General features: G+C 40.3%; 1 protein-coding gene across 17 annotated transcripts in view; it reads left to right on the plus strand.

The window, feature by feature from the left end:
• The window catches only part of eya4 (EYA transcriptional coactivator and phosphatase 4), a 396,477-nt gene that overhangs the window by 156,827 nt on the left and 211,909 nt on the right, over positions 1-27,741 (plus strand). For 2 of the 17 annotated variants that reach the window (XM_078399775.1, XM_078399781.1), the window contains exon 2: positions 16,596-16,834. The exons of 14 other annotated variants lie outside the window; for them this stretch is intronic. The gene's annotated coding sequence lies outside the window, so the exon portion shown is untranslated. Of the gene's footprint in view, positions 1-16,595; positions 16,835-27,741 lie in introns of those variants that run through there. One more of the 17 variants, XM_078399771.1, reaches the window with a different exon arrangement.

Raw genomic sequence — 27,741 nt, forward strand, 5'->3', positions numbered from 1 at the left:
AGTGAATTGGCCTCCACTGCCTTCTGTGGCAGAGAATTCCACAAATTCACAACTCTCTAGGTGAAACACTTTCTTCTCACCTCAGCTTTAAATGGCCTCCCCTTTATTCTAAGAGAGTGGCCCCTGGTTCTGGACTCCCCCAACAGAGGGAACATTTTTCCTGCATCTAGCTTGTCCAGCCCTTTTATAATTTTATACATTTCTATAAGATCCCCTCTTATCCTTCTAAATGCCAGTGAATACACTCACAGACACACTCACACACTCACACACACACACACACTCACACACACACACATACACATACACACACACACACACACACACACACACACACACTCACACACACTCACAGAGATACACACACACATAAACACACACACACAGACATACACACACAAATAAACACACACACACGCACACTACTAACTTCAGGCTTTTAACTGTATTGTACATATTCTTGAAATATGCCTATTCCTCACAATCCTGTGATAACAATTACCATGTTTACCCTATCTTAGGAGAGGGCTGGATGAGCATTGATTACTTTTTATTCCGAGATGCATAGAAATATCTTCTTGCAGCAAGTAATGTATCTCTGGAATTCTCTAGCCCACGGGATTGTGGAGGTAATATCATTATAAGTGTTTAGAGTGGAGGTTGATAAATGTTTGATAGATTGTAGGCTATGGGGAGATGAGATATAGGGTAGATGAGACATGATTATATTTGAATGCAGGGGAAGGGTAGAAGGGCTGATGGCCTATTCCTGCACCTATTTTCCTTTGTTCCAGTGTTTTTTCTGATGCTTTGGAGCTATTTTTATTAAAATATTCTTGGCCCTCTGTCCTGTTAAAATGCAATATAAGAACTTTGAGCTTGAGAAAACACCCAGATGAAAAATATTCTGTCAAAGCAAAAGAACCCATTTAGTTTTTTTCACAATCTTTTCATCTAATATAGGTTCAGAGTCTGAAAATGCTTTAATGGTGTCACCAGGCTGAACATGAATGATATATCAGTATAAAAACTGCAAACTGTATTAATATTGTCACTAATAGTAGCATCTACAATTGTAACATAATTTCTAACTCTGTTTCATGAATTTCAATAATCAATAACATTTAACATTTCCACAAGTATTTTGAATATTATTGAAGTCTGAAGGGATTGGACACACATTAATGGAGAATAGGTTTTCTTTTATGAGATGAAGGTGGTGGAATGCGCAATATGGAAATAGATGTTTCATCAATAAACCTTGCTGCAAAGGGTTGCTATAAGCATAAATGTCAGCATTGGAGGGCTGAACACACACCTCAAGTCTGTGGGCTCTGTCCCTGTCTCTGTTACACTATACCCATGACTGTCTAGCTGGACACAGTTCCAACTCCATCTTTAAAATAGCCAACAACACCCCCATTGTGGGACGAATAATGACGAGTCAGAATATAGGGGGAGGTTTGATTGTCTGATTGAATGGTGCCAGAACATCAACCTTGCTCTCTACATCATGAAACCAAGGAACTGATTGCTGACTTTAGAGGAGGAAAGCCAATGATCCACAAATCTCTTTTCATCAATGGGTTGGTGGTGGAGAGAGTCAACAACTTGAAGTTCCTTGCGTAACTCTGGCATGCATAACTCTGAAGATCTATCCCTGGACCCAGCACTTTGATGCAATCATAATGAAAGCTCATCAATGCCCCTACTTCCTTAGTAGATTGAGAAGATTCAGTATGTCGACGAATACTCTCTTGAACTATTCAGGTGTGCAGTAGAGAGCATATTTACTGGTTGCAACATAAATCCCCGGGAATGAAGATTACCAAAAGTGGTGAACACTGCCCAGAACATCATGGATGCTGACTCACTGCCCAGTCCATCATGGGTGCTGACTTCCCCACCATCAAAGGGATCTATAGGAGGCGCAGCCTTAAAAAGGCAGCCAGCATCGTCAAGGATCCACACCACCCTGGCCACACTCTCATTTCATTACTGCCATCGGGAAGAAGGTACAGGAGCCTGAAAACTGTAATATTCAGGTTCACGAGCAGCTTCTTCGTAACAACCAATAACATAGAAACATAGAAACATAGAAAATAAGTGCAGGAGGAGGCCATTTCGGCCTTCGAGCCAGCACCGCCATTCATTGTGATCATTCATGGCAGATCATCCACAATCAGTAACCTGTGCCTGCCTTCTCCCCATATCCCTTGATTCCGCTAGCCCCTAGAGCTCTATCCAACTCTCTTTTAAATTCATCCAGTGAATTGACCTCCACTGCTCTCTGTGGCAGAGAATTCCACAAATTCACAACTCTCTGGGTGAAAAAGTTTTTTCTCACCTCAGTTTTAAATTGCCTCCCCTTTATTCATAGACTGTGGCCTTTGGTTCTGGACTCCCCCAACATTGGGAACATTGTTCCTTGCCCAATCCGTTCATAATTTTTTACGTCTGTATAAGATCCCCTCCCATCCTTCTAAACGACAGTGAATATATTAGGCTATTAAACACTACGAAATCCAACCAAACTACAAACCACCTAGATTACTCTAGGGACTTTCGGCTTTGGTTTTGTTTTGGCATTATATTGCTCTTATTTTAAATTTATTGGATTCCTTTTAGCTGTTTATTATGCTATCTATGAGTACTGTGTTTACAAACCTGTTGGGCTGCTGCAAGTAAGAATTTCATTGTTCCATTTCATGACATATGACATTAAAACACTCTTGATTCCCTTAGCATTGGTAGGATTCTGCTGAGCAAATACTGCATTCGGGGAACATTTTTGATTCATTGTGGAAACCAGGATTTGACTTCATCTGTGGAAGTTTGTCAGAGTGAGGCCCAGTGCAAATTGGAGGAACAGCACCTCATATTTCGCTTGGGCAGTTTACACCCCAGCGGTTTGAACATTGACTTCTCCCACCTCAGGTAGTCCCTGCTTCCCCTCTCTATCCCCTCCCCCTTCCCAGTTCTCCTACGAGTCTTCCTGTCTCCGTCTACATCCTATCTTTGTCCCGCCCTCTCCCCTGTCATCAGCCTGAAGAAGGGTCTCGACCCGAAACGTCACCCATTCCTTCTTTCCTGAGATGCTGCCTGACCCGCTGAGTTACTCCGGCATTTTGTGTCAGCCTTCCATTTTCTCCAGGTTGCACTGATCCAAGTGAAGTGAAATTGTCCAGTTTCAACGTGCCTTGTTATAAATTAGCTTAGAGCATATAACCTATCACAATAAGATGTCAATCGGATCAATGGTCAGAATCTCAGCAAAAAAGGTTACTAAAATATCAGGAGTGACCAAGGGAAATGAATTATCGTACTAGACTGGATGGGTGCAGAGAATTTTACGAAGCATTATTGGAGCATAATAGCAGGCATATTATTTTGCTTAGAAAAGAACTGCAGATGCTGGTTTAAATCGAAGATAGACACAAAATGCTGGAGTAACTCAGCGGGACAGGCAGCATCTCTGGAGAGAAGGAATGGGTGACATTGCGGGTCAAGACGTTTCTTCAGACTGATTATTTTGCTGGTTGACAATGTGTTCCTAGTAGTGATGAAGAGCAGGAAGAAAATATTGTTTTATTCATGATAACATTGCAATTACAATTAACATATTACCATTAAAAGCCATGCAGCTATTTTACCCAAGATAAAGCTGAATAAAGGCTCAGATGGATTCATTATATGCTGCAGAACACTGGTACCTATTTCAGTCACTAGTCATTCATTGTTTGTTCAAATCTCAGAGACTTTGATGTGGCACATTTCCTGTGAAGCTACCCACCATATGCTCGTTGTATGGGGTTCTTGGGTAGTAATCACTCAGGAAATACATTTTACATTCCAACGTAAATCCTCTGCGTTACAGTGAGAAAGAGGACACATATTGCCTGTTGACATTTTGTATTGGGTTTCAGGGTTTAGCAACATTTGATATTTGTTGTACCTGCATCCTTGGAGAAACCGGATATACAAATCCGACTTTGTGTCTGCTGTACTTTATTTCATGTCCCTAGTCATAGCCTGGAGTGCAGAACTGTGCAAAATTGAGTTTGGGTAATAGTTTTATAGTATTCCAAATCAAAACATTAAGTTCAAGCAAAGTTAATGTTTCTTTTTGGCCCTATCTATTCAAGTCTTCAATGAGAATTAACTTTTCTTGTCCCGATAAAAGCACATTGAATAAACTAGTACCATGAAATAAGAGTGTCTTATCTGATGGATGTTTTGGGTAACTTTTGTATTATGACTTTCAGTTCTGTTATGATAAGATTTGATAAGATTGCCCTCAACAATCTTTGCCACGGGCAACAGAGCAGACAACTCTGTGACAATTGGAAAGTTAAACAGCAAAATTAAGTTAAAATTATCAACGCACGGTAAATTAACTCTGCTGAAGAAGGTAGAAATAAATAAATTACAAATGGTTTGAAGTGGGTGCCCCCAGTGTTTCTAAATGTTTTTATCAATAGAGGAAGATAAAGTACAGGGATGTAAAAGAAAGCAAAATAAACCTCTCATTGTGAAAAAAGCTAAAAAAACATTTAACTTTGCACTTCATCATTTTAATTTTATTGAGTTACATTTGCAATAAAGTGTTGAATCCCATTTTTTCCCCTCTATTTTATTTTGAAATACTGCAAAAGGATTTGAGGTTTTAGCACGCCACTAGACCAAGTGGACCCGTTGGGCCCAAACCTCTCTTGCATTGGTGCAGCACCCTCTCCTCTCCCCCCTCCCCCCCCCCCCCCCTCCCCCGCATCTGTGAGATTTTGCTTCTCTGCATCCGACCACTTCCTTATCGCCGCTGCAGTCTCCACCACCCTTACCCCATGGTGTAAATATATCTGGTAACAAATACTTCCACTGCCTCCGATTAGCATTCTTTTAGCCCTGTTCTGCAAATGCCAGTAAGATGCAGCATGCATCTTCGCAACAACATCCATGAAGGAGTGCACTGCTAAAACAGGCAGCATGATGGTGCAGCGTAGAGTTGCTGCTTTACAGCACCAGAGACCCGGGTTGAATCCCGTCTACAAGTGCTGTCTGTATGGAGTTTGTACGTTCACCCCGTGACCGCGTGGGTTTTCTCTGGGAGCTCCGGTTTCCTCCCACACTCCAAAAATGTACACTCCCAGCGGCTTAAAGGTTTGTCGGTTAATTCGTTAAATCGCTGGTCGGCACGGACTTGTTGGCCCGAATGCCTCCTTCCGCTCAGTATCTCTAAACAAAACTAAACTGAACCTGAGGCGTTATATCTTATTGAAAAAGTAACCAGAAGCATGGACTATTGACCCAGAGACATGTCAAAACCAACCCCATCACCACTCCAATTGCTGGGAAATTGAAACTTAATGATTTAATAATGTGAATGTAATCATCTAACATCTTTACCAATGATCAGAAAATCTTATTGGGTTCACTGTTGACCTTCAGGAAATGAATGGATGCTTGATGTTCTGCATGGATTTGGTGGTTCGGGGAGTCAGTGTGCATGCTTAATGCTAGAATCGTAGTTATAAAGCATGGAAACAGGTCCCTCACCACAACACATCCATGTCAACTAAGGTGCTGTCCAGAGGTAGCCCAATTTGCCTGCATTTGGCAATCCTTTTAAACCTGCCCAAATGTCTTTTAAACAGGGTAATTATACCTGCCTTTACCACTTATTAGCAGATCATTCCATATACCCTCCACCTTCTGTGTGAAAAACTTACCCCTCAGCTCCCCCTTAAACCATTCCCCTCGCCACTAAATTCTGCCATCGAGTTTTAGCTTTCCCTAACCAAGGAAAGAGACTGTGACAATTTACCTTATCTATGCCTCACATGAGTTTATCAACGTACGGTCAACCCTCAGCCTCTTTGCTCTAAGAAAAATAGTCCTAGCCCATCCAATGTCTCGTTATAAAAGGCCCTTTAGTCCCAGCAACATCCCCGTGAAACCTTTCTGCACCCTCTCTAACTTAATCACATCCTTCCTATCGTCAACCAGAACAGCACACGATATTCCAAGTGTGGTCTTACCAATGTCTTGTACATGGGCGGCATGGTAGCGCAGCGGTAGAGTTGCTGCCTTACATTGCCAGAGGCCGGGCTCGATTCTGACTACGGGTGCTATCTGTATGGAGTTTGCACGTTCTCCCCATGACCTGTGGGGGTTTACCCTGAGAGCTCCGGCTTACTCCCACACTCCAGACGTACAGGTTTGTAGGTTAATTGGCTTGGTAAAATTATAAAATTGCCTTAGTGTGTGTAAAACAGTGTTAAAGTGCGGGGATCGCTGGTCGGCGTGCAGAAGGGCCTGTTTTCGCCCTGTATCTCTTAACTAAAAAAAACTAAACTAAACTGTAACATGATGACCCAACTCTTGAACTCAATGCCCTGATTACTGAAGGCAGGCATGCCACATGCCTTCTTCACCATCTGTCCATCAGTGTCACCACCTTTAGTCAACTGTGTACATGTACCCCAAAGTCTCTCTATTCTGCAACACACACCAGGGCCCGGATATTTATTATGTAGGTCCTGTCCTGGTTTAACTTACCAAAATGCATGATTCAGACTTGCTTGAGTCATTCCATTTTCCTTTCCTTGGCCCACTTACACAGTCGACACTGTTGTAACCTTGAGCAACCTACTTCACTGTACACCACACTGCCAATTCTGGTGCAATTTACAAACTTACTTATCATGCCACCTATATTTTCTTCCAGATCATTAATATACATGACAAGCAACAGAGGACCCTGCACCAATCCCTGTGGAACACCACTGGGCAATAGACTCCAATCTGCAAAGCAGCCCTCCACTATGACCCTGTGATCCCATCCACCAAGCCATTTTTGCATCCAACTGATGAGCTCACCTTTGATCCCTTCCAAACTAATCTACCATGTGGGACCGGTTCAAATGCCTTGCATGTTTTCAAGCAGCTGTACCTCCTGCCCAATAGGAGAGGATAGACAAGGTCCATATACACAATGTCTACTGCCCTGTCCTCATGAATCCTCTTGATCACCTCTTCAAAAAACTCAATCAAATTCGTGACACCCGATTACCCATATTTGCAAATGCCAACAAAAATCCCCATGCACAGAGCCATGCCATCTCTATCGGACCTTGCCTTTCCAAATATAGAAAGATCCTGTCTCTCAAAACCCCTTCTAATAACTTTCCCACCGCTGGTTGGGCCACCGTCTTTGATTTTGGTTTTTGGTTTCGTGTTTTTTTTAAATTATTGTCATGTGTACCAAGATATAGTGAAAAGCTTTTGTTTGCTTGTTATCCAGTCAAATCAAATCATTCTGTACACGAGTACAACAAAGTCATACACAAGTACAACAGGTAATGCAAAGTGAAAAATGCCAGAGTATAAAAATGCGGAATATAGTTTTACTATATTATAGCATTACAGAGAAAAAGTCCAGGGTCCTCAAGAGGTAAGTTAGAAGATCAGGACTACAGCCGAGCTTTTGGGAGGACTGTTCAGTAGTCTGATTACAATGGGGAAGAAGCTGCTGCTGAATCTGGCAGGATTCAGCCACTTGCCCAGCCTCATTCCACAAGCAGAGATCTGACATTTCCCCCCTCTCCTCTCTAGTAGGATCGACGTATTGTTTGAGAAAGCTTTTCTGGGCACACTTAACAAATTCCGTCCCATCCAATCCCTTAGCCTTGTGGTAGCCCCAATCAATATTAAACTTAAAATTGAAACCACCTATTATTATTAAACTATTATTCCTACACCTATCTGCAGTGTATGATTCTGATGCGTCCTGCCCTTCCTCTGTTGAGAATGCGCCATCATCTCCTGTTCTCCAACCTGTCTAGCCCAAGACCTTCAGTAATGGAGAAACAGTCACTTGCCCTCTCCCTTGTTCAGCCATGACTGCACACACACCTTCCACACACCGGTCACAGAGACGCAGAGTCCCACAGCACAGCAACAAACCCTTCAGCCCAAATCGTCCACGCCGACCAAAATGCCCCATCTAAGCTAGTCCCTTTTGCCTGCATTTGGTCTATATCCCTCTATTGTACCTGCCTCAACTACCTTCTCTGGCAACTCATTTAGTGTTCCCATCACCCTCCGAGTGTAAAAGTTCCCCCCCCCCTCCCTCCCCCATTCCTATTATCTTTCCTCTCTCACCTTAAACCCGTGGGTTCTTGATTCTTGTTCTTGATTCCCCTGCCCTGAGAAAAAAGCACACCCTATCTATTCCCCTCATGATTTTATACACCTACATAAGATCACCCCCCTGCTTTCAGCCCTCCAAGGAATAAAGTCCTATTTTGCCCAGTCTCTCGTTATAGTTCAGGCCTTCGAGTCCTGGAAACATCCTTGTAAATTTTCATTACACAAGTTCCAGCTTAATGACATCCTTTCTGTAGCAGGGTACCAAAATTGAACACAATACTCCAAATGTGGTCTCACTAACTATCCAGTGCAACTGCAATATAACGTCCTAACTTCTATCCTCAGTAAAGGACAGAAAGTGCTGGGGTAGATCCTACTTCAATGAGGTAGTTTGGAAGATCAAGACTACAGTGGGTCAGGCAGCCTGGAGAACATGGATAGGTGACGTTTTGGATCCGACCCTCCTTCAGACCTGACCTGCTGAGTTACTCCAGCACTTTGTGTCTTTTTTTGTAATGAGCAGTTGCAGTTCCTTAGTTTAACATATAACATATAACAACTACAGCATGGAAACAGGCCTGTCCGGCCCTACCAGTCTACGCCGACCATTCTCCCTGACCTAGTCTCATCTACCTGCACTCAGACCATAACCCTCCAATCCCCTCCTATCCATATACCTATCCAATTTACTCTTAAATAATAAAATCGAGCCAGCCTCCACCACTTCCACCGGAAGCCCATTCCATACAGCCACAACCCTCTGAGTAAAGAAGTTCCCCCTCATGTTACCCCTAAACCTTTGTCCCTCAATTCTGAAGCTATGTCCCCTTGTTGGAATCTTCCCCACTCTCAAAGGGAAAAGCCTACCCACGTCAACTCTGTCCGTCCCTCTCAAAATTTTAAAAACCTCTATCAAGTCCCCCCTCAACCTTCTACGCTCCAAAGAATAAAGACCCAACCTGTTCAACCTCTCTCTGTAGCCTAAGTGCTGAAACCCAGGCAACATTCTAGTAAATCTCCTCTGTACCCTCTCCATTTTGTCGACATCCTTCCTATAATTTGGCGACCAGAACTGCACACCATACTCCAGATTCGGCCTCACCAATGCCCTGTACAATTTCAACATTACATCCCAACTTCTATACTCGATGCTCTGATTTATAAAGGCAAGCATACCAAACGCCTTCTTCACCACCCTATCCACATGAGATTCCACCTTCAGGGAACAATGCACAGTTATTCCCAGATCCCTCTGTTCCACTACATTCCTCAATTCCCTACCATTTACCCTGTACGTCCTATTTTGATTTGTCCTACCAAAATGCAGCACCTCACACTTATCAGCATTAAACTCCATCTGCCATCTTTCAGCCCACCCTTCCAAAAGGCCCAAGTCTCTCTGTAGACTTTGAAAATCTACCTCACTATCAACTACTCCACCTATCTTAGTATCATCTGCATATTTACTAATCCAATTTGCCACACCATCATCCAGATCATTAATGTAAATGACAAACAACAGTGGACCCAACACAGATCCTTGGGGCACTCCACTAGACACTGGCCTCCAACCTGACATACAATTGTCAACCGTTACCCTCTGGTATCTCCCATTCAGCCATTGTTGAATCCATCTTGCAACCTCACTATTAATACCCAACGATTTAACCTTCTTAATCAACCTTCCATGTGGAACCTTGTCAAATGCCTTACTGAAGTCCATATAGACACATCCACAGCCTTGCCCTTATCAATTTCCCTGGTAACCTCTTCAAAAAATTCAAGAAGATTGGTCAAACATGACCTTCCAGGCACAAATCCATGTTGACTGTTTCTAATCAGGCCTTGATTATCCAAATAATTATATATATTGTCCCTAAGTATCTTTTCCATTAATTTTCCCACCACAGACGTCAAACTAATAGGTCTATAATTGCTAGGTTTACTTTTAGAACCTTTTTTAAACAAAGGCACAACATGCGCAATGCGCCAATCTTCCGGCACCATCCCTGTTTCTAATGACGTTTGAAATATTTCCGTCATAGCCCCTGCTATTTCTGCACTAGTTTAGTTTTTATTTAGTTCCTTTTATCTAGTTCTTTATTTCTATACTTAATACCCTGATTGATGAAGGCCAATATACCAAAAACCTTCTTTACCAACCTATCTATCTGCAACACTACTTTCAGAGAATTATATACCTGTATTCCCAGATTCCCATGCTCTACAACGCCCCCCAGGGCCCCACCATTCACTGTGAAGGGCCCTGCCCTGGTTTGACGTTCCAAAATGCAACACCTCACATTTATCTGCTTTAAACTTCATTAACCATTTTTCAGCCCACAGCTGATCAAGATCCTGATTTTATTTTTGTACAACAATCTTCAGTCGCAACCACAAATCTCCTTGAAGAGGCGCAGGCATGATGACTCCTACACCCGAAACATCGAACGTTTCCCTTTCCACTGATCCTGCCTGACCCGTTGAGTTTATCCAGCATTTTATGACTTTCATCCTCATGGATTTATACTAAAGTAATGTAAAAACAGCAGACAATCACTGACATTATGTTAATGAAGTTATAATACAAATGTTGTTTGCAATGGTGGTGCAGCAGTATAGTTACTGCCTTACAATGCTAGAGACCCGGGTTCGATCTTAACCATGGGGTGTTGTCTGTGTGGTGTTTGTACATTCTCCCCGTGACCAGCATATGTTTTCTCCGGGTGCTCTCGTTTCCTCCCACACTCCAAATATGTACAGGTATGTAGGTTGATTGCCTTGGTGAATTTGTAAAATGATCCCTAGTGTGTGTAGGATAGTGTTAGTGTGCGGAGATCGCTGGTCAGCGCAGACTCGATGGGCCGAAGGGTCAGTTTCCGCGCTGTATCTCTAAACTAAACTAAGCTTTGATGTCTGAAATAATGGTGAGTTAGTTACTCGTCATGATCTCTGAACCCATTTTCAGCATCACTGAATTTAATACCCACGGTGTGATAGCCTTTGCGTGGATAGTAATTGATAAATCAGCATTCAACTCTATCTTGGGACTGATGATAAATTAAACACTGGATGAAATCCTTCTACATAAACATTTCATGAGCGTGGTGTAGGCTGTGGTTCTTGAAAGGGATAACTGGTATGTTATTCATATCATATCATATCATATATATACAGCCGGAAACAGTCTATGGGCAATGGGTGCCCAATGCAAGGTACCTTTGAGGTAAATAACTGCTTTTTAAAATTATCTGTGTTAAGAGAAATTGGTTTTCTCACCAACCATTTTGTTATTGCATCTGTTCTGGATTATTGTTTTATCTTGTTGTTTTATCAAGTAGAAAGGCTGAGAACATACTACTTGTGTTAACAACTGCAGCTGAAAGAGTACCTTAAAATTTCTGACTCAAAAGATTTAATTTTCTGATAACTTGTCAAGGAGCACCTCTTAATGGTATGTTAGCATTTGTATGTTTCCAACCAATATATCTAATATCATTGAAATTACATGGTTCATGCTGTAGATTTTATTTGCCTGGTACACGTACATTTGGTACTGATTTTCTATAAACTGGCAAAAATAAAATGTTTTAGTTACAGATACAATTCATGAAGGAAACTCGGTAGTTGAATGAAGTTGCATTTCTGCCTGCCATTTTGTAAGAGTTATGGCTTGAAAACTAAAATTGCGGAGGATAAAAGAGGGCATTAAACTGCATACCGCATATAACACAGCCTTACAGGCCATTGTATGATATCTCGCAGAACACCACAACTTCCCATACAAAGAACAATTTTATATTCAGGACCACATGGTTCATTTGCAAATTCGGAAAAAATATGCCGCATCAGCATTCCATTTGGCAAATGGATTTGTTTTGTAAAGGAATACCTTGGACACAAATATTGCACCGAAATGTCCATTTATACCTTCACTGGTTAAATACTTTGCCATCTCACTAGCCTAAGACACTTGATTTTTATCAGAGCCAAACAGAAAACAAACTCTGTCTTTGGAATGTTTGCATTTAGGCGAGGCAACATTTGTGATTATATATCATGTATGACCAAAGGCACCTCCAAATAAAACACCTCATTAAATTTTAATTTTAATCACTGATGAGTGCTGGCTACACTTTGAATTTGTTCATCAAAAAATGCATTTTAATGATCAATACTGTGACTGTTCCCCCACCCACCCAAATAGGTCATAACAACATTATGCAGCCAAATAAACTATTTAAAAATTGAAGACTTGTTAGTTTGGTTCCTGGACTCTCATGAACTTAAAGTTAGCATGTGTGGCACATTTTGCAACAATGCCAAACAATGAAACTAGAAAAGTGCACTGAAATTGCTATATTATAATTCTGATGGAATCCATATTGGTAAACTTTGGATCCACTCAGTTTACAATAACATTTTAATTTGTCTTTCATATCCACGGTTTATGCTTTATATAAATTCCAGAGCTTTCTGTTATCAATCATTTTGCTATGCTGAATTAAGACTTAACTATAATTCCATATAAGAAAATAACTGCAGATGCTGGTACAAATCGATTTATTCACAAAATGCTGGAGTAACTCAGCAGGTCAGGCAGCATCTCGGGAGAGAAGGAATGGGTGACGTTTCGGGTCGAGACCCTTCTTCAGACTGAAGAATTAACTATAATTCCATTGTGTACATTGCAGTGAAAAGTTTATTTTGTAAAATATCATTGCTCAAGTTTATTGAAGTTCCAGTGGGTTTAGGAGGGTTTGAAAAGTCTTCACATAAAATATAATTTTAGGCCACAACAAAACAAAAAAGGTGACCTTCTGATGGTTTCCAGGCAGAATATGTTAAACAATGCACTTCCAAGCTTGGATTGGGAACTTTATGATTCCCTACATCATCAGCAGCATAATTTAAAAGATGGCACCCACGATGACATCTGGGAGCCAATTCATCATTTAATTAAATTAACCCGTAATGAAATCTTCTGTAATGAGATTAATCTAAATTATTTATCAGGAGCTGACACAGGCATATGACTTGGTTAATAATGAATGAAGATTCTGTCTGATCTGCTTCCAAAAGCAGCACTCGCCACCCTCTAAAATACATTCTTTCTTTATTTTGATATTGTAAGAATACATAAACCTTTTTTTTCCAGACTTTATTTGTGTGTGTTGGGGGGGGGGGAGTGGGGATGGGGTAGGAGGTGGGAGGAGCAGGGTGAAATAATCCAAAGAGGTTTTTGGTGCATTTCCCTGTACAGTAGGACATGAGTCAAGCTGTGGGTCATATTTCTCCCTGTCAGGAAGATAGTTTTGCTTGCTTGCAGAAAGACTCCCAGGAGAATGTGTTTCTATGCCCGAAAGTAGATTACCATGGTAGCACCGTAAACCTTAAAAAAAAAAAAATTCAGAGCTGAGAACTAGTTATAATATTAACTATCCATGCAAGCAAGCAGCTTTTGAAGATTTGCAAATATTGATTATTTATAGCTGATTTTGTGGATGACTGAATGAAATTTCAAGACTTGTTAATAGGTATTGGAGTTCTTCAAATGTATGTATTTAAAACATTCCCAGGAAACGCAGCATTTGTTAATGAAAAATAAATTGTTTAGTAAGAATTGAGTGATACGAAATGAAATGTGTTTTGGAAAAATAACATCCTAAAAGTGTGTGAAACAGTAAAAACTCATGAAGTTGTGCTTTTAGCGCCATCTTCAGGCCATACTTGCAGACCTGCTCACGATAAAGTGAACATCACTCCCCTGTTTTTTATTTTTTTAATGTTACATTTTTCAAAGCTATTATTTCAATTTTGATTGTTAAAGTATATTGGCATTCTAATGAGTGTAAGTAAATTATAAATTGTAGCAGGGAAAGTTTAATCACAGGGAATGACTTTAATTAATTTGATTTTTTTTCTATTTTTATATTGAAGTACAGATCATTAGGCACTTTTATCATTAACTCTTCATAGCAATAAGGCTTGGGGTGTTGGTTAATAAACACAGATATTTCAATATCACACTAGTATTACAAAATATTTTACCATAATAGAAGCAAGCGATGTTTAAAAAAATTCAAAACACAAATGGATTATCTTCATAATTTGGCTTGTTTCTTTTGTTAAACCAAAGATCCGGAAAATGGTTGCATCGGGATTTGTTCCTAAACCTCATTGACTTATGGAGCCCAATGCAAGGCATAAAAAATATTTTTAAAGTATTAATATCTAACTCATGCCTTTCTCTAGCGTGCCAGAGGTCTGCACTGTTTTTAAAAGTAAAACTTCATTATATCATCATGGCAACGATAACAAAATTAAGTTTAACTCCTAGTGAGAAAAAAAGATTGTTACTTAAATCAACTATAGCATGGCTAGAAATGAAAGTGGACATTTGGCTAAATGCAAGGAAATTCCTTAAATTTCTTTGATTTGCCTGTATTCCATTAGCTTTCTGGCAGTATCTTTGAGTACTTGGCCAGAGCTGATGTTTACCTGTGTGCTGTTGAAGAAATATGACAAGAGCTGCAGCTAATAGCATTCTAATTTTTTTTAGTAGTCTAGGTATTTCCTGAAGGGATCGACGCTTTCAGACAAAAATGCTTCTTTCTGCAGACAGGGTGACTGTCGAACTGTGTTTCCACAACACAGTTGCAGACTTATCCAGCAATTCTGGCTGCAGCACTGCTTGTATGCTTCCTCTTCCAACTCTGGTAGTTTGCTGTAAACCTAATTGAATAGCATATGCTGTGTCTGAACTTCGTCTTTTGTTCGCAGGTGATGTACTGGTTGGTTTTGTAATCCATATTTCTCTCTTGCTTTTAGCTCAGCCTTCATGTTACTGATGTGCCACAAATTGGCCAGGGTACTTTGACTCTATCTGCGACTGCACTAGATTACTGTGCAATGCCCTCATTCCTTCAGAAGTTGACAGTATGTTTAAAACAGACTGTGACTCAGTCAGATATTCTGTTCATTTTATGAGCAGCGCATGCAGTTTAAAATAGGTTTTGAACACAGTGCACATTGCCTGAGACACAAAGTTAACACGGGTCCTTATTCTTAAATTTAAAGCGGCGCAAATATCACTTTTTGTAAACTGGTGAATTTTAGGAGTTTTCAGTTCAATAAATATTTTAGAGAAATATATTTAAAATAGGTGCTCTTTACTCAGCAGAAGATGTTCTTTTCCAATTTATATACAAGGCATTTTAGTCTACTTGTACCTCATTAGGCATGAAGCAGCACATTTTGCTTGAACTGAAAATAACATTTAAGAGAATTTTTTGGTCTCTCCTTTCTAATAATAAAATGCTTGAGTTGTCAAAGTGATGGCACAGATGTTCTAATCTTTACTGACACAGCTTCCTAACACAGCACATCAATCATGTGTTATTAGCCTTAATAGAGCTTGGACATTTTCCGTCACTTAAACATTGCAGTGGTGACAAAAGTGAACCAGAAATGTGCTGCAGGTGTAACCTTCACTCAAGCCACAGTTGTGACAGGCTTCACAGTGGAGTCCACCACGGAGTGAGGGTGCCATCTTCAGTCCCGCCACTCCTTTGTTTCAGTCGGTATTACGGAGATCCCTTGTGAGTTTAGTTAACCGTTGTAATTTGCATCCTTTAACTCTGCAACTGATTTTTAGAGAGACAGCCCGTTAAAAATGATATGATTGCCTCATTTTTGCAACGTAGGTATCACTTGCTTTTTCCAACAAAGCTCTCTATTCGGTTCCTGAGTTTTCAAATTTGAGCAACTTACTTTAACCAAAAGTTAACAAAGTCTCTTTTATCCCAATTGGTTTATTTTCCATAGAATTCCTGAAATTATCTGCTCGGAGTTCAGTTCACCCATGTACACTCCAGATAGTTTCATGCAAAATTAATCTCTGGATTTATTTTCCGAGATTACATTTCTTTCTGAATTTCGTGAAAGAAATAACACGAAGAATATATCAAAACCCCAAAAAGAAATTCCCAGCCATTTGTCAAATGTATTTATATAATTTTTTTAAAGAGCTATAATAAGATAGAAATGGTTCCAGTACTCAATCAATCAAGAGAAAAGCAATTCGTTACAAAATACATTTTATGTACTTTCTGCAGTCTGACTGATTTTTAGCATCTGCGAGGAAAATCATTTTGCATTCTTGAAAAAAATAATAAAACTCCCCACTGTGAGTAAAACTCTGCATTCTAAAGAGCAGATGCGTCACAATGTGACAGCAGGCGAGCAGAGGCTGGGGATGTGGCTACACCAATGAGCCCTGGGATAAATGCAGCACATTATATATCCAGTGAAAGACAGGAGCTGTTGACGAGGTGACCTCTGAATGTAAGTCAGCTTGCTATAAACAGAAGAGTGTGGAAAGCTATTGGTCAGCCTGAAACTTGTTTACTATGCTGACTATCTTTATGTTAAACTTAAATCAACAGCACCACTGAATCTTGGAACATGATTACAGCTTTAGAAGGGAAGAAATCAACAGAATAAATAACAAAAATAATACTACTGAGAAAATAACCACTTGGGAAATTCAGAAGTTGCAGTGTATTTGAAACATTGAACTGGTAGCCAAATTGCCTAAGTAAAAGAGAAAACAAATCTTCCCTACTGAGAGTGAAAACAAAATGAAAAATTTGGAGTTTTAACTGAAGAGCTGTGTATTTTTCCGGTAAGACCATACCTTCAATTTTTTTTGCTTTGTTTCCTGTAAAACAATGACACCGTTGTTTCACGAATTCTGCCCAATGTCTAGATAATTGAACAGCTTACCTGAGAATTGTTTCCTCAATTCCATTAAGATTGTAAGTCGAGGTAGATGTTATATTATAAATGTAACTCCAAAAGTAACTTTGTTAATTCGGTGGAATGGAATTAAAGTCTTTTTAACCTGGGTGATTCATTTCTGGGAAAGTGAACAAACAATTCTTGAGGTTGCTCTTGGTCTTCAATATATGCATCCATGTGGTTTCTTGGTGAAAGGCAAGCTCATGTTATCGAGATAGGTTACAGTATTTGTAATACAAGAGTGTCCCATTACTATTGAATTGAGAAACTTATTTTTCAGTTCATTGTCGAAGGCTTTTATTTCCGCTTGGCACATTCAGAATAAAACACAATTAACTATGCTTTTCAGCAACCTTTACTTAATGCAATTTTCCCTTTCTTTTTACTGTGACATACCTCTTAACTTGCTTACAAATATGATTGGAATTATTAACTTTCTTTTAATTATTGTGGGCTCCCATAAGGTCGAGTAGACATGTATTTGATCTGTTTAAAATACTGAGGAAGAAATCTATGTTTTTGTTTTCACCTTATTTATAATGATTCTCATAATAATTTGCTAGACGTAAGTCAAAATCTACGGAAGAAAGATTAAGTTACAAACCTTTTTTAAAATGATTACATGTAGAAGAGAAGATCTAGAAACCCAGAAAATGGGACTCAAATGTTTGATGAAATTATAATTTCATTTCCAAGTAAAGTTTAAAAGATATGTTGCTTAGAAAGATGGATATATACATTGAAAATATTTTCTGTAGGAACATTTAAAAAAAATGTGACAAACTGTTCCATCTTTAATTTGCTTATTTGGTACTTCAGCACAAGAAGAGTATTATTTATTACTGGTTGAAATAATGACAAATATATCCGTTCAAAAGCAAGTTTCAGATTAAAAAGCAACTTTCGGTGCTTGCTATCTGAGGCCATGTCATGAGTTGGCAAAACATTTGCTGACTTCTTGAAAGTCTGCTTCATTCACGGGACACGAGCAGAGAGAGGTTACCTCAGGAGTGTCTCGTTATCACGCTTGTGGAGGAAACAGTATACCAGAGACCGACCGGGGCTCTTCTGTGTCTGAAATCAGTTTTTATCCTTGAGGGCTTTTGGATTGTTTTGAAAACCTGGCTTCTGTTTGCATTGTAATAACAGGTATGGCAGCGTGTAAAGAAGAGAATGTTTTCCTGTTTCAGTTAGCTCTGCAGGGTTATGTCATGAAACTATGAAATAATCCAGGGGTTGGTGATTAAAGCAGGCAGAACGCTATGTGCAATGCCCTGTTGTGTTTCTCCCATATATGTGCCTTCATGAAAGTGTAACTTAAAGTTTAGTTGTGGCGTAAAAGGTACTTGACAGTGTGCGTGTGTGTGTGTGTGTTAAGAATATTGATGGATTATTTTGCCAAAATAAGTAGAGGTGTACATTGATTGAAATGTATTTAATGTTTGACGCTTACTTGAAAGTAAACTTTAATAATTATGCAGATGCTGATAATTTTAGGGGGAATACTGCAAACCCAGGTGCATTTTGATTTATTTTCCTGTCGGAGAAAGCATTACGTTTCAGCTTGTATTAATCAAACTTTAAATACAACTTTAAATATTCCTGCATTTTAAATAAACTTTATCATATTTAGTTTATATCTCAGTAATAAATACATAACAAGCTTTATTTTCCATAGATATTTTTATATAGTTCTGATAATGTTTCTTGTGTTGTATAAAATGTTTTCTTTGTCTGCACTCCTAAATTACTCCAGTTAATACAGCAACAGCTACATAAAACAGGTCAGGATTACGGTCTTCAAACTGGGAGAAAGAAATAATTTTAGGACAAATTTTAGCTGCACTCGCTCTTTAAAATCAATGCCTTAAAAATGATTTGAATTTCTAGGAATGGTTCCATAATTTTGGATTTCTTGTGATTACATGTAATTTTTTAATTAACTTAACTTTATTTTAGAATGTCAGTCACTTACTTCAGTTTTCATCTTTCGTAATTGACAATTGGAAAGTATGCAGACATATATGTAACTTAAAACTCTGGAAATCTGTCAGTACAGATATTTTCTGTGAAAAAATATAAAGCTTTTACACGTTTAATTGATTCCTTAATTACAATTTGTTTGATAAACCATTACCATCAGGTTCTGTAATTAGAAATTGTGGAAGTTTGCATTATCATGAAATCAAAAACAATGCCCTTGAACTCTTCATGATTTTAGTGATTGTTTCTAAAGTTCATTTGTCACTTGCAACCCTTGGCAATTCTGCGCTTTTGCGAGAAATTACTTTTCACTATTGTGTTCTAATTAATTTGAGGTTATTTTCTGAAATTTTTACTTCTGTAAATTCAGTTAAAATTATTGCCAAGATGTCCCTGTACTTTTTTCTATTAGAGCTGTATATTTGGATCGTTATGTGTGTCTGTAGAAGGTATCAGCGCCATTTAAGTGTGTATGAGAAGCATTTTCATTAAACCCCTTGCGTAAATTTATTCTGCTGAAACAATTGGTCACGCCAGTGAGTGCAAGCAAGGTTGAAGGAATCACTGACATATTTAAAAACATAACAGAAAGTTCCATTTAATTATAATTATCCAGAAACTTAATTATTCATGGTTCCCCGCACTTGCAGTAGTTTGCAGCATTGCATCGGCAGCATGTGCCAATATATTTTCAGACTCTTGTTGCCTTCCTGGCTTTATGCTTATTTCGGTTTTAAAATCAAGTACAAAAGATTGCCTAGAATTTTTGACTGACACAATATATTAAAGTCGTTGATGTTTACTTTGTAACCCACTAATTTGAATTTTAATAGCATTTTTAATTCCAAGGATATTGTCTTCATTCCTAAGATGTGTCATTCAGTTGCACGTATCTGTTAAGATATTTAATAAATAGCCTATAAGAACTTTATCAAAATTGTGTGTGACACAATTTATTCTGTTTACATTTCCTTGTAGTTGTTTATACGTTTGGTGAGAGAAGACAAATAATATATTTGTGAGGCATTAAATGGCTCCATGCACTAAATAAACTCGGAGGCTGCCAGGTTATGCTATTTATTAGAGGATAGGAGCTGAATACTCCAGGGAATGCTTAGGTTTAATATTATAGCTTAATATTGCAGGTTGATTCTGAGAATTTCACAATAAAATGTACCTTCACCAAAAGTGGGCCATGCATACCTTGAGGAAAATTGCACATGTCGCAATTCCATTTCTAGGAAAATATTTTGCAGGCAGTTAATGTGTTATGCCAGAACATACCTTTGCATTTGGAGCATATTTAGCCACAGCATTAAAATTTATGTAAAGCCACCAAGTGTATCTGACCTATTAAGTGTATAGCAGTGCTACAATTTCTGATTTGGTTGACTTATAATAATAGTTGGCACTAATATTTTCTTTTTTGACTTTTGTTATTTCATGTGTAATTCTTTAACTTGGCTAGTAGTTCTAGTATTTTGCGTTGAAGACTTAAAAAAAAAATTCAATGCTCAGGCTGAAATAGTTCCCCGAGTTAGAGAAGTACACATTCTCAGCTCTTATGAGTAAGCACATCATCATATATGGTACAAAATCAAACATTTGAAATCCCAACTAAGCACAAAATGCTTTTATAAGTTATTTCTTGTACTACCTTTATTCTTCTTTCTTCCCATTTTGGCTCTATATGGACTCTATCTGTATTAGATATCAGCTAACTTTTTGGTTTGTTACATTAACTCCTTAATTTTCATTTTGTCCTCATTACTTGCTACCAGTATCGGGGACGGAACTTAATATCCTGCAGAATTGCCCCTTGACTGATCAGTCATCGTTGAACCATCTCCAATGACCAATTGCTCGGCCCACTAAACCCCTGAATTGGGACAAAAGGCTGGAATTGTATTTTGAGACACCCAGTCAACTTTGAAATAAAGCTTCATTTTTTCTGGTCAAAGTGAAGAGCATTCCTCATTAGCACAAATATATTGAATAGGGATTCATATATTTTATATATCTTCCATATATTTTTAATAACTTTTTCAACATCTCTGGCATTGTTGACTTGTGTAAACTCCAAAACAATTGAATAATAATTTAGGATTTAATTATCCATAAATTAACAATGTCTCGACTTTCAGAATGTTCAAAGCTTAACCACTTGTTAGCAATGGTGAAAAATATATCTTACCACTACTCATCTCTAGATGTGCTCTACATTTCTGGAGTGCTAAACAAAACAATAAATAAACAAAACAATGCCCGCAACCTTATTTTGGCTGATCGAAGAACTGGCCCACAATGGTCAAGTATACATTGGGCTGTGTGCCACTAGATCTTATTTTGGAAGAAAAAAATCATAGTTATGACATATTAATTTTAATTTTAAAACGGTAAATAAATTATTTAATTGTTTCTACATTAAATGTTTAAACTTCTATCTTTTTAATGTTATACTTTGAGAATTTAATGTTTCTTTATCTTAATATGAAAAGATCATTTCATAACAGCTTTATCATAATTCTGAAGATTAATATTATTTCAGGTATATATTTCGTTAGTGTTTTGCAGCCCATATTGTAACTCAGACAAAGCCCCATTCACCCCTCACTTTTGAACTCTAATGATAGCTCTTGGCACAGCAAAACACTTTTGATTTTAAAATGTTAACATGTTAATGCCATTGCACTGACCCATTATCATGTGCTGCAACTCCAGATCTGACTCAATTAGGCGATCCCTAATTTTCTTTGGCTCAACTTTGGCTCCCACACTTTCAGGTTCATTCACCCAAGCATCTGGAATTTCTGCCCTAAGTATCCCCACTTCTACTTTTGTAGGAAAATAACTGCAGATGCTGGGTCAAATTGAAGGTAGGCACAAAATGCTGGAGTAACTCAGCGGGTCAGGCAGCATCTCAGGAGAGAAGGAATGGGTGACGTTTCGGGTCGAGAACCTTCTTCAGTCTGAAGAAGGGTCTCAACCCGAAACGTCACCCATTCCTTCTCTCCTGAGATGCTGCCTGACCCGCTGAGTTACTCCAGCATTTTGTGTCTACCCACCTCTGCTTTTGTTCTCTTTTAGACATTCCTTAAAAATCTCGATATCTTAACTTTCGGTCATCTGTACTGTCATCCCCAAACTTTGTTTTGCTCCTGTGAAACACCTTGCCAAGTTGCCAAGTTGCTCTCACTGTTGTATATTTACAGGACACTTATAAAGCATAATGCTGCATGAAACGATAGATGATTTCTAGCTTTACGATAATAAACAACAAGTGGGTCTGAATTTCAGAGGTGGAGTTCATTAAGCAAAATGACTACATTGCGTGTTTAGTGCATGCGTTGGAGGAGTGTGTTCCACCCCATGTGTTAACCTTACACAGCTGACCACATATTCAGCAGCAGGACAGATCTCCTCCTGCGCCATTAAAAGGGATCATCAATTACTTGCAGGTTAGTTGCTGACTGATTTCTGCTGAGTGTTGCTTTGATTCAATGAGTGTTTGGTGCTGTTAGAATTTTTAAGAGTTTGCGAAAACCGTGGGGAGTCTTGTGTCAGAAACTGAAGAGATTTTCTTTTTAACTTCAAAGCGCCTGCAGTGACCCGTTGCGTGGAAAGTTTAGTGCCCATTCTTCTCAGCATGCAACATGGCAAGGAGAAGGATTAGAGTGAACACGTAGAAGCACAGGCTGCTAGGAGGGGAGGAAAGTGAGACCTACAGCAAGAGGTTACAGATTCCAAAAGAGCAATTCCTCTACTTCATCTCAAGTAGGGGAAGTGCACGAGGCACCTTCTATATACCATGAGGCCCTCGCTGAAATACGCCACATGCTCAACCTAAAACTCCAACCACAGTGCTGTTTGGAGAACTGTGTTGCCAGTGGCTGTTAACTTTACAGGAGATCAGTCCAGAAGAGCGGAATGGCTGCTTTACCGGGTTTGCAGGATTCCTAAAGGCACAGGGTGTCTTCATTGCACTTCAGTCAAAACGAGGACAAATCAATTCGGAGGTAAACCACGAATCTGAAAAACCCGACCAGAGAAGTCCCCTCTCCATTTTCTCCGGAGAAGCTGCCCAACCCGTTACGTTACTCTCGCACTTTGTGTCTTCCTCTAGAAGTAAACCACAGAAGAATGAGATTCACACCATCAATGCTCAGTTGTAGTGTGACATGCACAACCATCAAGTCAGTCAATGCTCAGTTGTAGTGTGACATGCACAACCATCAAGTCAGTCAATGTGTCCAGATTCTGATCACAATGCTCTGACATTGCATTTATGGAGGATAAGAACTATCCTTTTACTCTTGTACACATAAATACAAACATTTAGCCACGTACAAGCAGATGGAACAGAGTACTGTCATGAGCAAGTTGATATTCTGCTGCCTGGGCTACTCAATAGGGCCGCTGCAGATATCAATAGAGCGGATCGTAGGAATCATTGTGTGGCACCGTCTCGTTGTATTGAGCGCTGACCACCAGTAATGTGGTGAGCAGTTGCAGAACAGTAAAAGGAAGACAAGGCACAGTGGTGGAGCGGTAGAGTTGCTACCCTACAGCACCAGAGATCCGGGTTCAATCCTGACTATGGGTAATGTCTGCACGGAAAGTTATGTTATCCCTGTGACCGCGTTTGTTTTCCCCAACAAAGTGCTCCAGTTTCCTCCCACACTCCAGAGCCGAACAGGTTTGTAGATTAATTGGCTTGAGTAAACGTGTAAAATGTCCCTAGCGTGTAGGATAGTGTTGGTGTGCAGGGTGATCGTTGGTCGGCGTGGACGTGTTAGGCCGAAGAGCCTATTTAGCGTGTTTCTCCTCCATATGTCCATGCCTCTACCAATAGTGACTGGCGGTAGAATGCTAATATTTTGGCCTTGCAGGCTGATCTCAAGGAGGTCAGAGCTAGTGGTCACGATCCCTTTGGCTGATCCTTTGATGCATGTGTAACAGCAATCTGGGTTAGATGGCCAGCAGGCAACATCAAATACACTGGCAGACACTTTGTCATTCCAAGAGAAGGCAGCTCTGCGGAAGCACTGTCAATCTCCCAGGTCATTCAGTTACCTACACATCTCTTAAAGGCATCACTCCTATCCAGAGATGCTGCCTGTCCCGCTGAGTTGCTCCAGCATTTTGTGTCTATCTCTCAAGGCATAGTTTGACCAACTGCTGTAATACTTGTATCATGATGGCAGCAGTCTGAGTGTTGACTGCACACTGCCACTTTTGCTTGTTCTGCATCGTAACCTGAGGCGTCGAGTGGCCTCCCTTCAACGTGGCGAGCTCAACAAACGCAGCAGTGTTCAGTGTCCAGCATCTGCAGTTATTTTCTTACACGAGAAATTAATTGTGGTACCCACCAGCCTTCCTTGTGGATTGTTGCAGTCTTCGTCTGAATCCTCTCCCACTGAACCTCTATGCAGCCTCGCATCTGGGGAGCTGGTTCTGAGTTTCTCTCTCCCCTGGCCTGTCGGCTGGCACCTGTGCCTGAGTGTTACCCATGTCATTACCTCTCCCAGTCTGAGGTGGAGTTAATATCTGAGCTGATGGCCGGTATAAAAGTGACAGCATGTCTTCACCTTGTGATTCCCTCACCTCTATCTGATCAGATTAGGATCCATGATTATTTGAAAGGAGAAAGGCGCCAATTTTGGTCATCGACGTCAGGATGGGTGAGAGTAAGAGACATTTGATTGCACCATCAAAAGAGGTTGTAGGATGAGGGACGAGGGGGGGTGTGACAAGAAGAGTTCAAGTGTAAGGTGTGGTGGACACTGCTCACCAGGGCTAGATAGAACTCTTAAGGATAGCGGAGTCAGGGGGTATGGGGAGAAGGCAGGAACGGGGTACTGATTGAGAATGATCAGCCATGATCACATTGAATGGCGGTGCTGGCTCGAAGGGCCAAATGGCCTCCTCCTGCACCTATTGTCTATTGTCACCTTTACAACAGCCTCGGCGGTGGCAGCTTGAAGTGTGGGCAACACTGCAGTTATGCTCCACCTCGACCTGCACGGGGGGAGAAATGCAGTGCAATGTGTAGGAATGATGCACCAGATGCGGTTGAGAGGCAGACGACATGAGCAGCCGATGAAACGTGCAAGCAGGGTTTGCAGTACTGCAAGTGCAGACAGAGTAACATGTAACTGTTACAAATATGGGTCTTGTTGGTGAGGATTGTGAATGATTGTAAAATGCTGCAGTGACCAACAAACAGAGGGCGAGTCCATTGCTGCTGTTGGTTTGATAGAACATTTGCTTTTACTGTTATAATGTACTCAGCAATGAGTTGAGTTTAGTTTATTATACCGAGGTACAGTGAAAAGCTTTTGTTGTGTACAGATATGAATATGAACGTTTGGAGATGAATTCAGGCGTTGGAGTTGAGGCCAGTTCATTGGCTATATTTAAGAGGGAGTTAGATGTGGCCCTTGTGGCTAAAGGGATCAGGGGGTATGGAGAGAAGGCAGGTACAGGTTACTGAGTTGGATGATCAGCCATGATCATATTGAATGGCGGTGCAGGCTCGAAGGGCCGAATGGCCTACTCCTGCACCTATTTTGTATGTTTCTATGTTTCACTTTTGTGAGGTTGTTGACGTTTTTATGGCTCTGTGTCTGGGTTTTCAGTGCTCCGATCCAACCATGTGTGGGAAAGAACTACAGATGCTGGTTTAAATCGAGGGTCAACACAAAATGCTGGAGAGGCAGCATCTCTGGACCGAGTTAGTCCAGCATTTTGTGTCTATCTTCCACTCAACCCCTTGGATATCTCTCCCACCTCCTTCACTTTGTAAGCCTGGAAAAGACACCCGTCCTTGCTGAATGCAGGTATCCTTCCTCCTCCTTGCCCAATGCCTCCTGGAAAAGGAGGCTGCTCCCACCATCCCATATTATTTCAGATCAATGCTACATTCCTAAATAAATTCAAATGTATCTGCAGTGCAATCTCGATATATCATGTCTCAATATATTGGGGTTTTGGAAATATCACGGTAATATCACGTCCCCAAGATGGAAATAAGATTGATGTTGGTTTCAATGCAAAGCCACCTATATGCACATTATGTCAAGGCTGCTCAAAACGGCAGAACATTCAAGTCGGCATTTTTAGCGTGTCCAATTACTTAGTACAAGCATGTTGTGTAGGATGGTCTCGACCCGAAACGTCACCCATTCCTTCTCTCCTGAGATGCTGCCTGACCCGCTGTGTTACTCCAGCATTTTGTGATACCTTCGATAGTATAAGCATGTCATCAGTTGGGAAAGATGTACTACCCTTGAACAAACACCTTGGTGCAGCCACTGAGTGTGCAGGGGCAGGACGACACTTCCAGGTGGCCCTTCACCATGGAACCCTTGCGGTGGCTACATCCAGCATCAGCACATCTCTCCGTGCATGGCCCTGGACCTAGAGGGTAGGCCGTTTGCAGCACTGGTTCGTGCTCTACACCTTGCGCTCTGGCAGATCATTGAGTTTCAGTTGGCTTTCATCCAGTTGATGGTTCCCTTGCAGTAGTTGGTATCAGTCTCATTGTATGTTGCTGGGAACAAAACTATGTTACACTTCTGTTCAGGGTGTATCTCCCCCCAGGCCTTCCTGACAAATGCACTTTTCACAAGGAGATGGATAGCTGTCTCGTTTACAGTGCAGCCACCACAAAGGCAACGTGAGGCAGTACATAATAACCACCAATGAGTTTTACTCAGAATGTCACAAACATTTTGAGTAAAAAATAAAGGATCTAACAGGGATCTCACCACCGGTCACGCTGGTTTTGCTGACAAGGCATTCTGTCACATTGAGCTATTCTTGCTTTTAACAGTTAGCATTTGCTGCTATTTTCCTAACCATCAGCAACAAAGCTAACTGCAAGCCCTCCATTAAGAAGCAGAAGCTGGCTTTAATTAGCACAGGCTGGTTTCAACTGAGGCTGGCCTCTGGCACAATTGTCTTCCCTGCTGTTGTACTAATCACTTTAACCACACAATCACCACTGGTGGCATGCTGCAATCATGCCATTGAGTAAGCAGCTTAAAGTTTACATTCCGCCTGTTCTGGGTGGAGCGGGAATGGGTTAATCCCCAAGCCACATTTCAATTGCTATACAATTTATCCTCCCCTGTTCTTTAACCAAAATCCTGCTTGTACAAATGAGCTAAACCTAAAGTCACACTTAAAGAAATAATAAGCTGCTGTTACACATTTTTTCCCTTATCAGACGCCTCAATCCCCCACCGAAGGTATTTATTCACAAAATGCTGGAGTAACTCAGCAGGTCAGGCAGCATCTCAGGAGAAAAGGAATGGGTGACGTTTCGGGTCGAGACCCTTCTTCAGACCCGAAACGTCTTGACCCGATACGTCACCCATTCCTTCTCTCCTGAGATGCTGCCTGACCTGCTGAGTTACTCCAGCATTTTGTGAATAAATACCTTCGATTTGTACCAGCATCTGCAGTTATTTTCTTACACTTCAATCCCCCACCGCATCAACACGATATTTTCACAGTTCCCTTCACAATTTATCACTATCCCTATCCCAGGGCACATGTACAAATTCAGAAGAGTGTCATTGCCAACTAATTTCACAGTCCCAGCAAGAGGGGCAGTTATTGTAGATTTTGTCTAAATTTGAATGAAAATGTCTTGGTTAAAAGTCCCAATTTAAAACTCTGTATTCTTAAATGTTGCAATGCCTTAACTACCTTCTCCAGCAGCTCGTTCCATACACCCACCGCTTTTTGTGTGAAAAAGTTACCCCTCAGGTTTCTATCAAATGTAGTCTAATTCTAACCAAC

The sequence above is a fragment of the Rhinoraja longicauda genome, chromosome 5, assembly GCF_053455715.1.
Source record: "Rhinoraja longicauda isolate Sanriku21f chromosome 5, sRhiLon1.1, whole genome shotgun sequence".
NCBI lineage: Eukaryota > Metazoa > Chordata > Chondrichthyes > Rajiformes > Arhynchobatidae > Rhinoraja > Rhinoraja longicauda.